Source organism: Ornithodoros turicata, chromosome 6 (assembly GCF_037126465.1).
Source record: "Ornithodoros turicata isolate Travis chromosome 6, ASM3712646v1, whole genome shotgun sequence".
In the NCBI taxonomy this organism is placed as follows: domain Eukaryota; kingdom Metazoa; phylum Arthropoda; class Arachnida; order Ixodida; family Argasidae; genus Ornithodoros; species Ornithodoros turicata.
In genome coordinates, this window is record NC_088206.1 from 50,434,991 (window position 1) to 50,449,667 (window position 14,677).

The 14,677-nt window shown below is 42.3% G+C and overlaps 2 long non-coding RNA genes across 4 annotated transcripts; one reads left to right on the forward strand and one right to left on the reverse strand.

Moving 5' to 3' along the window:
• Positions 1–717: 717 nt before the first annotated feature.
• LOC135396663 (uncharacterized) lies at positions 718–14,419 on the forward strand. Of its 3 annotated transcripts, none has more exons than XR_010423492.1 (4): positions 718–812; positions 912–979; positions 11,957–12,879; positions 14,026–14,419. It is a non-coding gene; the product is annotated as an uncharacterized LOC135396663 (long non-coding RNA). The 3 variants fall into 3 exon arrangements; XR_010423493.1 differs by lacking the exon at positions 718–812 and adding an exon at positions 835–849; XR_010423491.1 differs by lacking the exons at positions 718–812; positions 912–979 and having other exon boundaries at positions 11,329–12,879.
• On the reverse strand, positions 9,436–12,349 carry LOC135396664 (uncharacterized). The gene is made up of 3 exons (XR_010423494.1): positions 12,019–12,349; positions 11,802–11,917; positions 9,436–11,374 (listed from the first exon to the last, which is right to left on the reverse strand). It is a non-coding gene; the product is annotated as an uncharacterized LOC135396664 (long non-coding RNA).
• Positions 14,420–14,677: the final 258 nt, after the last annotated feature.

A 14,677-nucleotide genomic window follows, 5' to 3' on the forward strand; every position in this document is an offset into this window, starting at 1 on the left:
CATGTCATCAAGGCATACCTGCAACGCATGTCCCACTTGCTGGGCCATGCTAACAAATAAGTCAGTTGTTCAAATGAAAAAAAAAAAGAAAAAAAGAACAACTAAACAGAGCAGGCTGACCATTTGTTTCTCGTTTTACTCGGCGTATAACATCTTTCAGTGGGAATGTTTAAATCTTACCTTCAACTAATAAGTCAGTTATTGGAATGAAAAAAAAAGAAAGAAAAATAAATAAACAGAGCAGGCTGAGCATTTGTTTTTCGTTTTACTTGGTGTATGGCATGGCATCTTTCGGTGTGAATGTTTAAATCCTACCTTCAATCGTAAACGAAGCAATCGTTCACTCGCATTCGGAGATTCCCCTCCCTTTTCGGACGAAACAAGCGTTTGGACGGTACGGTTATTTGGACGGGTTGGGCAAGTTTCCCCCCGTTTGGTTCAGTTCGTCCAATGCCCACTATGTCCAATTTTTTTCGGACGTGCTGGGTACTTGGACGTTGTGAATACTTGGACGAAATAAACATTGGGACGAATCGGGGTGCTACCATTACACTTGGCCTTCGGGAGAGAAAAATCAGTTGCGCTGCGCATGCGCTAGTTGCGCTGCGCATGCGCTAGAAGTGATGTCACGTGTCTCTCTTTGCCGCCGCCGTGCCGTCTGCTCGCTTCGCGTGCGCATGCGCTAGCAGACAGCGGTTTGTTTGCCTGAGGATGGGATTTGTGGTTTTTTGTGGTAGCGGTGAAGCAACTTTGCCAAGTATTCCGTTCAAGTTCCTCGCTGGATGTCCCGCTCGTCCGTCGATGTTCAACAGGTGAGGGGACGTTTCAGCAACGCCTGCGAGTTTCATGGTCGGTTGAAAAGGTAAGGGCGTCTGTACAAAATTGTTCAATGGGCCGCTCTGTTACTACAGATGCAACAAGTGCCAGTCCACTTTTTCTCAGCTGCACCCTATCAGTCCAGGCAGCAGCAGCACCATGTGTATGTACATAACTTCCAAGTGAATTAAGACGCACGAGTGCAATTCTGAAGCTGGTAAGTACGTCTCATGCTACACACCATTCGCGTTCAACGCTCTTATTTTGCATGTGTTGTAGCGAATGATTCAGTGGCATAAACCGGCAGACTGGTGCGTAATGTACACCCATAGTGCCAAGTTGGACTAATTCTCGTGACGTGTTCGTAAAATCTGTGTAATCGGACTATCTAATTGTCACCTGTTCTATCTTAACACCGAAGTCGGTATATGAGTAAGAAATATCGTGGTTTCGGCAATTATCAGTAATCCGTCGTTGTGCTTAATGATTCCTATTATTTTGTATTTGTGCTTTTACTCAGAATTATCATACTGTATTCTTAACTGGAGCAACAAAATTACGAAACACATGAGGATTGTAAGATGAAAGTCACTGAAAAGGTTAGCTAGCTGTAGGGATCGAACCCACATCGAACCCAAACTGATACAGTTCCCGTAGCGATCGGCGTACTGGCAGACATAAACCAGAAGCTGTCTGAACTGCTTCCGATAAAGAGACAACTATCAGATGTTGAACAGAACGTCACCGCTCTTGAAATAAAGAAAAAGGTCGACGATCTTCTAAGCATCAAAAATACTGTTCACGAAATTCAGAACACTGTGGAATTCCTATCGTCACAGTATGACGACGTGCTTCTCGATGTAAAAAAACATGAGCGAAAGCTTTCAGAGATTGAGAAGGACTCGAAGAAATTCGAAGCGAAAATCACCGACTACGGAAAAGAGATCGTTCAACTGAAAGCCTCACTGAATAACGAAGAACAATACAATAGGTTGATGAACCTCGAGATACACGGAGTGCCCTTAAAGGAAAATGAGGACCTAATGGACACAATATGCGAACTTGCCCGCCACCTGAATATCCCCATTCCCAGTAGAGACGATGTACAGGCCATACACCGCCTGCTTGCCCGTAGGGAAGCGTTGCCTGTAATAATTGTGCGTTTTATAAACCGGAGGACAAAGGAAATATGGCTGTCCAATAAAAGTGCTCTAAACGTAGCTAAGACCGAAGGCAGAATCCCGCGAACTGTTTTTCTTAACGAGAACTTAACAGCGGCAAATAGGCAGTTGTTTTGGAGAGCACGAACGCTTGCAAGAGAACATAACTACAAATACGTTTGGGTTAAGAATGGTAAAGTGTTTGCGAAAAAAGAAGATGGACAGCCAGTGCTTCGTTTGTCTTCCGAAACTGACTTGGCACAAATATGCTAGGCTCCACATGTTGCTGTTCTGGACTTGCAATGCTCTACACACCAGAAGAGTTTTGTAACAACATCGTAAAACACGACAAGATGCCGATTCTTCATCTGAATACGCAAAGTGCCAGGTCTAAAATTGACGACTTACATACTTTGTTTAATAACCTTCAACATGCTTTTGATATTGTTATGTTAACTGAGACGTGGTACACAGATAACGATGACATTAATATGTTTATTCCTGTTGGTTATAAACACTTCTTTAAAAATCGCACTAACAGGAGAGGTGGTGGTGTGGCATTATTGGTCAGAGATACGCTGACGTGTGAAACGCTTTGTGAGCTCAGCTCTTGTAATGACATTGAAATGCTCGCAGTCAAATGCCAAAATGATATTTTTGTAGTGGTTTACCGACCCCCGACTACCGGTATTACGTTGCTATTCACTGCCATGGAAAAAATTTTAAGGACGTGTACCGAAAATATGTACAATATCTATGTATGTGGTGACTTCAACCTTGATATGCTTAACAATAACAATCAAGCATGCGATTTCACGAATTTACTGCAATCGTATGGATGTTACAATGTTATCACACATCCTACATGCGTCACTGATACTTCGTCAACGCTCCTTGATTTGATGATAACAAATCGACCCTGTGAGGCAATCACTGCCGGTGTTATCTCTAGTGATGCAAGTGATCACATGCCGACATTCATGTTAGTCAAGCAAAGTGTACACCTACAAAGGAAATTGCGGTATCATACAGTCCAAAAGATGGGCGATGAGGAAATAAACGAGTTCAGGTCGCAACTGAGTAATACTGACTGGCACGCCGTACTCACCTCAACATCTGCAAACGAGGCGTATAACAACTTTATGGCTCTTCTTCATCCTATCTATGTTAGTAGCTTCCCGATGCACCGTGTCAAACATCCGTCACGTGCACGTAAACCTTGGATTACGCCTGCACTACTACGTATGTTGCGAAAGAAAAACAGACTCTACAAAAAATTTATCGAAACAAAAGACTCTGAAGTCTTTGATATCTATAAAAGGTTCCGCAATAGTGTCAACCGTGCCACTAAACAAGCAAAGGCAAGCTACTATCGGGACCTTTTCTCGGGGAGTTGCGACGCGGCCACTGTATGGAAAAAGTTACGGCGCATTTTAAATCCGACTGTTGTGACGGATAATGTTAGTGTCAGTGGCATCTCAGACGATGACCTTCCAAATCAGTTCAATAACTTTTTCTGCAATCTTGCATCGTCTGATGCTACTGACCTACCACCTCCATATTACCTCTCTCGTGACAATGTCACGGAATCGATATTCCTCACACCCGCAGTCGACAAGGAGATAGCCACGATCGTCTTAAACTTGAGGAATAGCAAATCTCTCGATTGCGATGGTTTACAGGTTAAACCGATAAAATGTGTTATTGATATTATCGCTCCATTGCTAGCGCATATATATAATTTGGCTTTAACCACTGGGACATTTCCCGAGCGCATGAAAATCGCTAAGGTCACTGTAATCTACAAGAAGGGTGACAGTAATCAATTATCCAACTATAGGCCAGTATCCATACTACCAGTTTTTTCTAAGCCGCTTGAACATATCATGCGCAAAAGAATCACATCACAAAACGAATCACATACGAAACTTCGAAATGAGGTTATACTCATTGGGAATATTCGTAGATTATTCTAAAGCCTTTGACCTCGTCAATCACTTAATACTTCTTAGCAAATTGGAACACTATGGCATTAGAGGGCAAGCTAACCTCCTATTAGAATCATACTTAACCAACCGTAAGCAATTTGTTGTTATTAACAATTGTCCATCAGAGATGTGCGGACTGAAAGTGGGAGTTCCACAGGGAAGCATCTTGGGGCCTATGCTTTTCTGCACATATATCAACAACATTGTTGACATAAGTCCACATATTCAATACATAATATACGCAGACGATGTCAGTCTTTTGCTCACACACCAAGACATTGCCCAACTCAACACTCTAGCAAATAATGTTCTCTCTGCACTTGCACTATGGTCCAAGAATAACGGCATGATTATAAACACAAATAAGACAAAGGCGGTTTTGTTTCGACCCAAAAATAAGGTTCCCAGCTGCAGTGTAGCGCTGGACTTACGAATAAATAATGACATTATAGGTTTGTCAAAATCCACAAAAATTCTAGGAGTAACATTTTGTGACACATTAACGTGGAACGAACATATTACACACATCCAGAATAAAATGTCGAGAGGTATAGGTATTTTAACAAAATATCGCTACCTACTTCCAACATCCGCAAAGATTTACATTTATAACTCCATTGTCATGTCTCATGTCACCTATTGCCATTTAGTTTGGGGTAACACCACAGAAACAAACATCCACTCCTTATCCAGGCTGCAGAAAAAAGCAGTTCGAATGATCGCAAACGTTAGCTTTGATGCTCATACTAGAGAACTTTTCAGGCGGTATGCCATGATCCCAATGAAAGAGTTACATTTGTTCCTACTTAGTAAATCTTTTTTAAAAGCTGTTAAGTACAATAATACATACTTCCTGGGTCTCGCAAATTTGAATGAAAGGAGGCACGCCTACCCTTTCCGTGACCCAAACAAATGGATGGTACCTTTTTCTCGCACATCATATGGCCTACAGTCGCTCACAGTGACGCTCCCGCGTTTGTTAAACGACTTCTTGGATGCTGGCATGGATCTGTTTACACAACACATAACTCGTAAGCAACTAATAAACCATTTTCTCTGGAAGGATACCCCTGAACCCAATGTATAAATCAATGGCACGCTCAAGTCGATCGTTACTGGTTGTTACTTGTTGCCCTTCATGACCTGTTTCGTTTAGTCTCTGTTTTTGAAGTTGTTGACGCCAATGTATTATGGATGACCTGATGTGTACAACATTCTGTTCGTTATATGTTTTTCTTTCTTAGTTTATTGCAACTGCTGCACTGCAACCGGGTGCCCGGCCTTAGTCAAGTAGCTAGGCTGCTTTTTGCCGGACACACGGCGTTCATGTTACGTATGAACGAAATAAATAAACTAAATGAAATGAAATGAAATCTTCTGGATTACCGGTCCAGGGCTCTACCAATTGAGCGAAGCTAACACGCCATTTGTGTTAGCGCCTAAGCTAACATGCTAACATTGTGTTGAAACTGAGGACATTGCTTATTTTTACTGATTTCAGATTTTCAGGCATGGAGAGAAGAAATGCACAGGACGCAGCCAAGGGTCATTTTACTAAAGGCACAGGGGTAAAAAGATCGAAAGATGGAAGTTTAAAGTGTTATTATATTTGTAACTGATCAGGCGCTTTTATAGAGAGGACACATCAAAGGAAATAATGTCCATCAAATCACAAGGTTCCGTCAGGCGTGGGGACACCTGCCTTGCTGATATGTCTGCAATGTTCCAAACTGGCAAGGTCTCGTTTGTCTTCCAATCTTCCTATTATGCACATGATTTTGGGGCTGTCCCACACCCCACTGACAAAAACAGAGGAAGATGCAATAGAGGCGCCCCGTAGCAGGCATATGCAGGCACTTGTAAAACACTATGTTGTACTGGAATGTCCTTTTTTTTACCTTCAAGAAACTATTTGTTTATGTTAGGGAAACTATGTGATGGCATTGCACTCGGCGTACTATGCAGCTCAGTATTCGGGGTGTGCTGGATGGCACGTTTCAAAGGATCCAATTCACCTCACTACAAGGCAGTACTTGTACACCACCATGAGGGACTATAATATATGTTACGGTGAGAGGAAACACGACGACAATCAAAACAGTGTTGCCCTGTTCAGTTCTATCAGAGCCCAAACAAACAGTCCAGTGCTTTTCTTCAAGCAGCAAGGCGAGAAGGATGACCCTACTGTCTTTCAACGAGGAAACACTGACTTGTTGCAAGATGAGGATTTCTTGTTAGTGCTCATGACAGGTGTGCAAAAACAAATGTCAAGGCATTTGGGCACTGAGAAAGTGTGCGTAGATTCTACACACGGCACCACAGGTGGGTCATTCTATGTATACTGCCACTTCATGCATTTTGGTTAAAGGTTCAGGTGAAAAGGTTTACAGTAATGCATGCTCTCCTGCACTATGACTTTTAAAGTAGCACAGAAGCCATTTTTAACATCCTGTTTTCTTCCTATAAAACTGTTAAGTAGGCCAGTAAGATGCACCATGCGAAGTAATTCACACCACAGAGTCATAATTATCCCAGAAATTTAATGTAAAATGCGCCGCAAATAGCGGCCGTGCGCAACCAGAGAAGAGCAGTACCAGCCTGTGATCAGCCTGGAACCTCGCGCGGGCGGTATAAGGAGGACGCTCGCTGATTGGTCTAGAGAAATGTTGTCTGCTACTCCGCTGTCGTCTGCTATTCGGCTGTTCCGGGTTCTGAAAAAGCCTTTTTCCTGGCTCGGTAATGATTCATCCGCTCCTTCTATTCCAAATTCTCCAGGAGAACTGGCAAAACTGGTTTACGGTGGCAAAGGGACAAGGCGCTGACCGCCACTGACCGGCGAACCACAACGAGTTCTCCTTATAACGTCATCGGTGATGTGGCATCATACCTTCTCATCCTCATTATACCTGGAGTGGTGAGCTATGGGTGAACGCGCAGGGCCATGTTTATGTGAGTTTTTTTCTGGGAAACAAATTGCACACATCAAAACCCTTTGCGCTATTCGGTGAAATGACACACACGCTTTCATCAGACGCCTTAATCTGAAATTTTTTTCGATGGCCCTCTGTACTCCTTTAAAGTGAAGACCATATCCTACATTTTGAGCTTTGTTTGGAAGCTGTTACAGCATGTAAATATATTTAAGTGTGGGTATGTACCTGGACACATAGGTGGCACTTTGTATGACTCCTATAAAGAGCTCTGATTTGAGAAATTCATGTCTTATAGAAAAAAGAATGCGGTTAACATGCTGCCAACATTACAAGTACAACTTGTCACTCGCTGCAGTCTGCATTTTATGTTCCGCTTTTATTCTATATGCTTTATTCCTGTCCTGTACTGAGTACTCTCCTGCAATATGACAAAACATTCACAAAACTTCCAGTTGATTGCTGCCTACTTTCAGAATTTGTTATTACATATTTCTCTGTGTTCCATCAACTGATGGTGCATGGGAACCTTAGGTTTCTTTAAGCATCGGAAAAAGACTGCCCTGTCTGTGTGCATTGTCTCGTTGTGACAGTTTATTATTATTACATGTTGTAACAGCTTTATGTATCCCTTTTAAAGAAAGCTTTCGATCTTGCAGGAAGGTACTCATGATTTCTTCTTCTGCTCTTGTTCAAGGAAGGGTAACAGTAATGGTAACGGAAACAGAAATGGTATATTACCGAAATTGGAGATGGTAACGATAATGGAAACGCATATCACTGTGCTCCATTACCGGAAATAGAAACGGAAACGAAAAATTATCATCCGGTATTGAATTCGGGTAATGGCTATTACTGTTGTGCAATGACATTTCAGTGGCTTTTAATTTTATTTTTGTATTTTGATGACATTCCCTATAATACTCTAAATACTACACGACAGCATGGAAACAAAGCGCAATGTTGGATATCGACTGTGCATTACTCGCTTACTGACTCGTGACATTACCTGTATGGCATCGAGACATTAGACTTAAACAACATAGATTCCACGCACTCTACTCCACCATAGCACGAGGATGACAGCATATGATTATTATTATTTTTATTTTTTACTTTCTTCTTTTCACCGTGGCAATGGCAGTATTGTTTACGACTGAGAGTGTCCGCCTATGAATGCGACATTGGCTGAAGGTTACGCCCATCCTGGGTTGCTGGACTCAGAGTGACTGGAGACAGAGCTTGGCAGACTTTTGAGCTTGGTCTGGGGTATATTACAACAGGTAAATACATTTAAGTGTGGTGACATACATACACATAACACATATAATTGGCAATTTGTATATCCTATAAAGTGCTCTGACCTGAGAAATCTTGTAGAAAAAATTGTGTTAATATTCTGCCAATAAGAAGTGGAATAAACTTTCCACTCACTGCACTAGGCAGTTTGTTTTATTCTGTGTGTTTATATCTCTCCAGTACTGAGTACTCTCTTGCAATATAACGAGGCAGCTGCCCCCTGACTGATGGTATTGTTTTCTTCAGCTGCAACAGATGCTTTTTACCATGAAAATACTAACATCAGTTGGCATTGCACGCATAAAGCCTTGGTGAGCTCAAAGCCGCTGTGTGTATTCTTGTGAGTGATTTATCTAAGGAAATGTACACCCTTCCAACAACCACGAGCAAACTCTTCATGACTATATAACGCATAATTATTTAATTAGATTAAAGGACTAATATATTGCCATCACACCAGCTCAATTGCAGTCTTTCGTTATCATCAAAAGTATGATGACTAATAAGTATGATGAAGTATGATGCTGAGGTACATGACTCTCATCAACATTCTGATAATGTAATCCACATACAATGCTCAGTCATTTTTAAATTTTTCATGCACATCAGTACGCCTTGTATATTCAAGTTTGCTCCTATCTTGTCTCACGCTAGCGTTTGCTATCCGTGCGGTAGCCAGAAAATATTATGGGAGGTTCTATGGGGACCTCCCAGATGCACTACCAAAGGTACGATCTTGGGGGTTTGAACCCGCCTGGCTATGCCCCTGTTGGCTATGCTATGCCAAACCTGCTGTGACACTACTGAACAAAAATTGCCAAACAACTCCGCTTTGTCTCAACAAAGATGCAAGGAGTTAAAACGGGTGCAGCTATGTGAAAGCCAACCACTGCAGAAATGCAAATAAGAACAACAGTTCTGGAACCTGATGTTCGAACGGCTACTGGGAATTCAGAAGTTCATACTATATGCGTGAAAATAACTAGCACAATCACATATGTTTGTATGTTCATGCATTTTGCCTCAGCAACTGAGTTCCAATGTATGCTTGATTGCATTTATTTAGCATTTTTTTCAAGAGAGGCAAAAGTCCTCAAGATATTGCAAATCTATATTGTAAATCTACTCAGTATTGGCCAGTTAGATCACACAACTTGGTTGATTCATTTTATCAAGCTTTGTTTCACACCTCAAGGAAACGCTCTTCGGTAACCTCAGTGAGCCAAACACGCAGTCCAGGTCCAGTTTTGGATATTTTTACTGGTCTCGTTAGCAATACATTGTTCCAAAATACCACAAATTCCAGCTGGACACCATATCAATGAGCCTGCTGCCTTGCACTTCATCGGAGCGGCCCCCTGCTGGCTAGCAGGAAGGTATCGAATAAGAAACACGTGACTGGCTGTTCTGTGCACCTCTCAGTGTGTGTGGCCGCTTCTGTTTGCTGCTAGGGTGTCACTCCCATAAAGAAATGCAACACCCCGATGCTCCATAAACTTTTGTCCCAATCTGTTCGAATATTGATGCACAGATGGTGTGAAGAAAGCCATAGCAGCAGGGCAGTTTTCAGAAGCAGCTTTTCAACCAGATTCCAAGGGTGTGCCAAGCAGCAGGAAATACACCCAGCCAGAGGATTTCTGTTGAATTCATGCTTAAGGACCTTCACATCTACATCATTTACTCATGAATGCAGCACTGTCATGTGACAACGCATGACAGTCCATTAATGCTTTGAACATGAATTGAGCTTTACCCTCTGGTTGGGCGTGAAACAATGAATCTTTCAACAGCTCATGACCCATTTGGGGGTCATAACCCACAGTTTGAGAAACACTGCTCTACGCATTCGTTCCAACAATAATCTGGCATCCTTCAAAAACACCATCAAACAGGACTTTTCTGCTGATACGTAGGGTGACATGCAATTACTTTTTGACTGTGTGCATTTCTCTGCTGTGCAATATCTTTGCTATTTGTTTCTTATACTTGTCATGTGTTCTTGGTATTTCTGTTCCCCTCAAATTGTGTAGACATTTGCATTGACTGTGTCTTGGACTGTTCAACAGGGCTTGCCCAGTATCAGTATCAGAGTATACTGTCATGAAATAACAATAAAAACCTGAAAACTGAAAAAAAAAAAAAATCATCTGAAACACATCTGTCTGACTGATTCCTCTAACAATTTCCTCACAAATGCTCGATGAATGATAGTTCATGTAACCACTCCTCTGGTTGCATGGCACAGAATATGCACCTTGAAGATGTTGTGGACAGAAACAAGCTGTAACAGGGCGAGGAAGTTTAGATGATGTGGTGAACCTATGAGTTTGTTGTTGCCTTGAATGGGCCATCATCGCTCAGAGGTAAAACTTATTTATGTTGACTACTGCCTTCAAAGTCTAACTATACTAAGGCATACTATAAATTACTATATAGTCTAACTATACTACTACAAATTTTTTGTTCTGCACTTTTCTTGGTACACCGGAGTTCACCCAAATGACTTTCTTAAGCATTTTTGCAAGAGCAGCCTTTTGGGAAGAAATAGGCAGCAAAATCTCAAATTGGGACACTGACCTGACCGAGCAGTGTTTGTTAGTTGTCGAGGTTGTACAATGTACAGCTTGGTACAAATGTTTACAGACCACCATGGTGTCACATTTCTCCATTGGAGTGACACCCTACCATCAAACAAGAGCGGACGCACATACTGAGAGATAGACCCGTTTCTTATTCGATCTTTTGCTGGTAGCTGGCAGGGGACCGCTCCGATGAAGAAAAGCGCAGTGCCGTGAACTTTTGTCTCGGGCTGTACACGCTGTTGTGTTGTACTCATACAAATTCTGAACTGCAATCTTTGGAAATTTGAAACCATTATGCCTTAACTGTCGGCTCTGATCATGAGCGAGATGGGGCCCCGGAGCATACGTCCCGTTATGTCCTGGAACTTTGCCAGTCTGGAACGTTGCAGACGAATCATCAATGCAGGTTACCCCACGCCTAACGGAACCTTATGATTTTATGGACCTTTTTTCTTTGATGTTCTTCTCTGTAAAAGCACCCGATCAGTTACAAATATAATAACACTTTAAACTTCCATCTTTCAATCTTTTTACTCCTGTGCCTTTAGTAAAATGACTCTTGGCTGCATCCTGCATTTCTTCTCCCCATGCCTGAAAATCTGAAATCAGTAAAAATAAGCAATGTCCTCAGTTTCAACACAATCCTCATGTGTTTCGTAATTTTGTTGCTCCAGTTAAGAATACAGTATTAGAATTCTGAGTAAAAACACAAGTATAAAATAATAGGAATCATTAAGCACAACGAAAGATTACTGATAATTGTCGAAACCACGATATTTCTTACTCATATACCGACTTCGGTGTTAAGATAGAACAGGTAGTAATTCCGAACAGGTAGACAGTCCGATTGCACAGACTGTACGAACACGCGACCCGAATTAGTCCAACTCGACACTATGGGCTTACATTACGCACCAGCCTGCCGGTTTATGCCACTGAATCATTTGCTACAACACATGCAAAATAAGGGCGTTGAATGCGAATGGTATGTGTGTACTGGTGTAACAGAGCATGAGACGTACTTACCAGAATTGCACTCGTGCGTCTTAATTTACTGGGAAGTTGTGTGCCTACATTCACCTGGTGCTGCTGCTGGACTGAGAAGGTGCAGCTGAGAAAAAGTGGACTGGCACTTGTTGCATCTGTAGTAACAGAGTGGCCCATTTTACATTTTTTTACAGACGCCTTCACCTTTTGAACCGCGATCACGAAACTCGCAGGCGTTGTTGAAACGTTCCCTCACCTGTTGAACATCGACGGACGAGCCGGACATCCAGCGAGGAACTTGAACGGAATATTTGGCAAAGCTGCTTCAGCACTACCACAAATCTCATCCGCAAGCATGCTCACAAACTCAAGCAAACAAACCGCTGTCTGCTAGCGCATGCGCACGCGAAGCGAGCAGACGGCACGGCGGCGGCAAAGAGAGACACGTGACATCACTTCTAGCGCATGCGCAGCGCAACTGATTTTCCTCTCCCGAAGGCCAAGTCAGAGACAGAGAACCATGCAGAAAACCAACCATGCTATTATCCATCCCGATATCCCAATCCATCCGTGCCCCTCAGGTCTCAGGATCTAGCGTCTAGCACGGGTTGACAAACTGGACTCTCCTTCGGCTAGCACGAGACAAAACATTTGAACGCCAATGAAAAAGCTGAGAGCCATCAACATTAGACACGAGAGAGGAGTGCAGATTCAACCTGATGATGTTCACCAAGCAGATATTGGTCAATGGAAGGTGAAATCTCAGTCTTTTCCTGACACAGAATATGTGGTGACGAAAATGACGGCTGACATCTGTAGCATAAGCTGCAGAATTATCTGTCGACCCTGCAATGCTTGTACACATGCCTACAGATGTTCATGCCCTGACAACCACGAGAACATGTACATGTGCAAGCACATTCATTCAGTTCATAGCCTCCTACATAGGAGGATACGTTCAGTTCCACTATGGCACACCGGCACAACACCATCAAGTGCAAGTCCTGATGCTGATGATGATACCTATGATACTGATAATGATACCTATGATGACAGCTACGATGACACCTATGATACAGAGGCTGATGATGATGATACTCAGTGGGAGGACACTGAGGTAAGATTTTGTCATAACATTTCATAGGCCCAATTATCTGTGTATGTTATCTGAGAATCAGAGATTGTTCACAGAATAGGACAATGCTGCCACACTAGTTTAGAAATGTCTGGACAATTAATTTAGCATTGCCAGAAACTGACATCACCTGAATGAATTCTTGATGACTATGCATATTGCATACAGTCAAACTTCCTGCATATATAGGAAACCTATATGCTCATTCAGTATGACATATGGATCAGACGAAAAGAAGAAGAAAAAAACTGATATGAGCTAGTTGGATATATAGTTTTCCCAAGACTAGGGTGAAAGTGCACACAGGCGCAAGGTGGACAGTACGAGGCTCAGTACAGTACGAGACTACAGCCCATCAGCAATTAAAATTAGCAGTTGTCTTCACTGACTTGTGCTACTCCTGTCTTGTTTACTTTCAAGTGCCTGTTTCACCCATACTTTGGAAAATGAAACGTTCCCAAGCCCATTCTGGCACAATAAATGAGTGGTCACTTGGAATCAGTCAGTGGATAAAATAGGAATCTTTTTTAATGTAATATATGCCCTGATGAATGTATAACAGCATAACCAAAGGATGACCGCGTACAACCAGCCAGAGGAAGGTAGACAGGGGGCCACATGGGCTGATAGCTTAGTGGCACATTTTTCTTTTCACCAAAACTTCAAAAGGCCACAAAATTTTTCCGTCTGCTTTGATGCAGGTTTCTTATGTGGGTTTTCTGACGTTTCATTGCAAACCAATCGCCCAAGGCCCCAATTTTCCAGTAGATTGGAGGGCATGTCCGTACAATCGTGAGACTGAACTAAATTCGGGAGTCTCCCGGACAAGCCGGGAGAGTTGGCAGGTATGTCACTGTAATACAGACTCAGCACCTGCCTGATTATAGAACCTCTTCGTATACAAAAGATACGGTTCCCTGGAATAATTTAATTGCATTTGAACACACTTTATTCTTCCAGTTATGGCTTGCCCCCTCAGTGGTAGGGGTGCCTTACACATATAAAGAAAGAGGACAAATGGATTTGAACTGGCTTTGGCTACAATACCCAAAGCAAAAAGAAGCACAAAACCTGTTGGTTATCTGTATATAACTTTATTGTGTATTTTGTTTGTGTTCTTTGTCTTAGGTTTGCAGCCCATCAGCACTGATGAGACTTCAAGGACAAGCAGGAGGATCTGCCACATTAGATGAGTGCAAGGCCCTCGCTGAAGCTTTATTCGGCCGCCTAAGCAGCACATTATCTGCGAAGACAAGGCGGAAAGTTGCAAGAATGCTGAGGAAGGCTCTCTCTGTGATAGCTGGAGATGAAAATGATGCTAAACCTGCTGCGGCATCTCCGAACAATGAAGTGTCACAACATGTGCAAACAGTGCCAACGGTAATGGGACAAGCCACATCAAAGCCAATCACTGCAGAAATGCAAATGATTACAGGAATATTTCTAGAACCTGATGTTCCAACTACTTCCGAGATTTCAGAAGATCACACATATGCGCAAAAATAAACAAACCATAGAGGACGGTCACAAAGGTTTAGATGTTCATGTGCTTCGCCTCGGCAACTGTGTTCTAACGTACGCTTGGTTGCATTGCTTTTAATTGTATAGCATTTGTGACAAGAGAGGCAAGAGTCTTCAAGAAAGTTGGAATTAGAAATCATGCACACTGAGTTCCACAATTTATTTTTATCAAGGACGTTTTTCACAGTTTTTTTTTAAAACTAGCTTTTTACAGCGCCTGTTTGTTTTGTTCCATAGAGGACGGTCAGTACACTTGCTA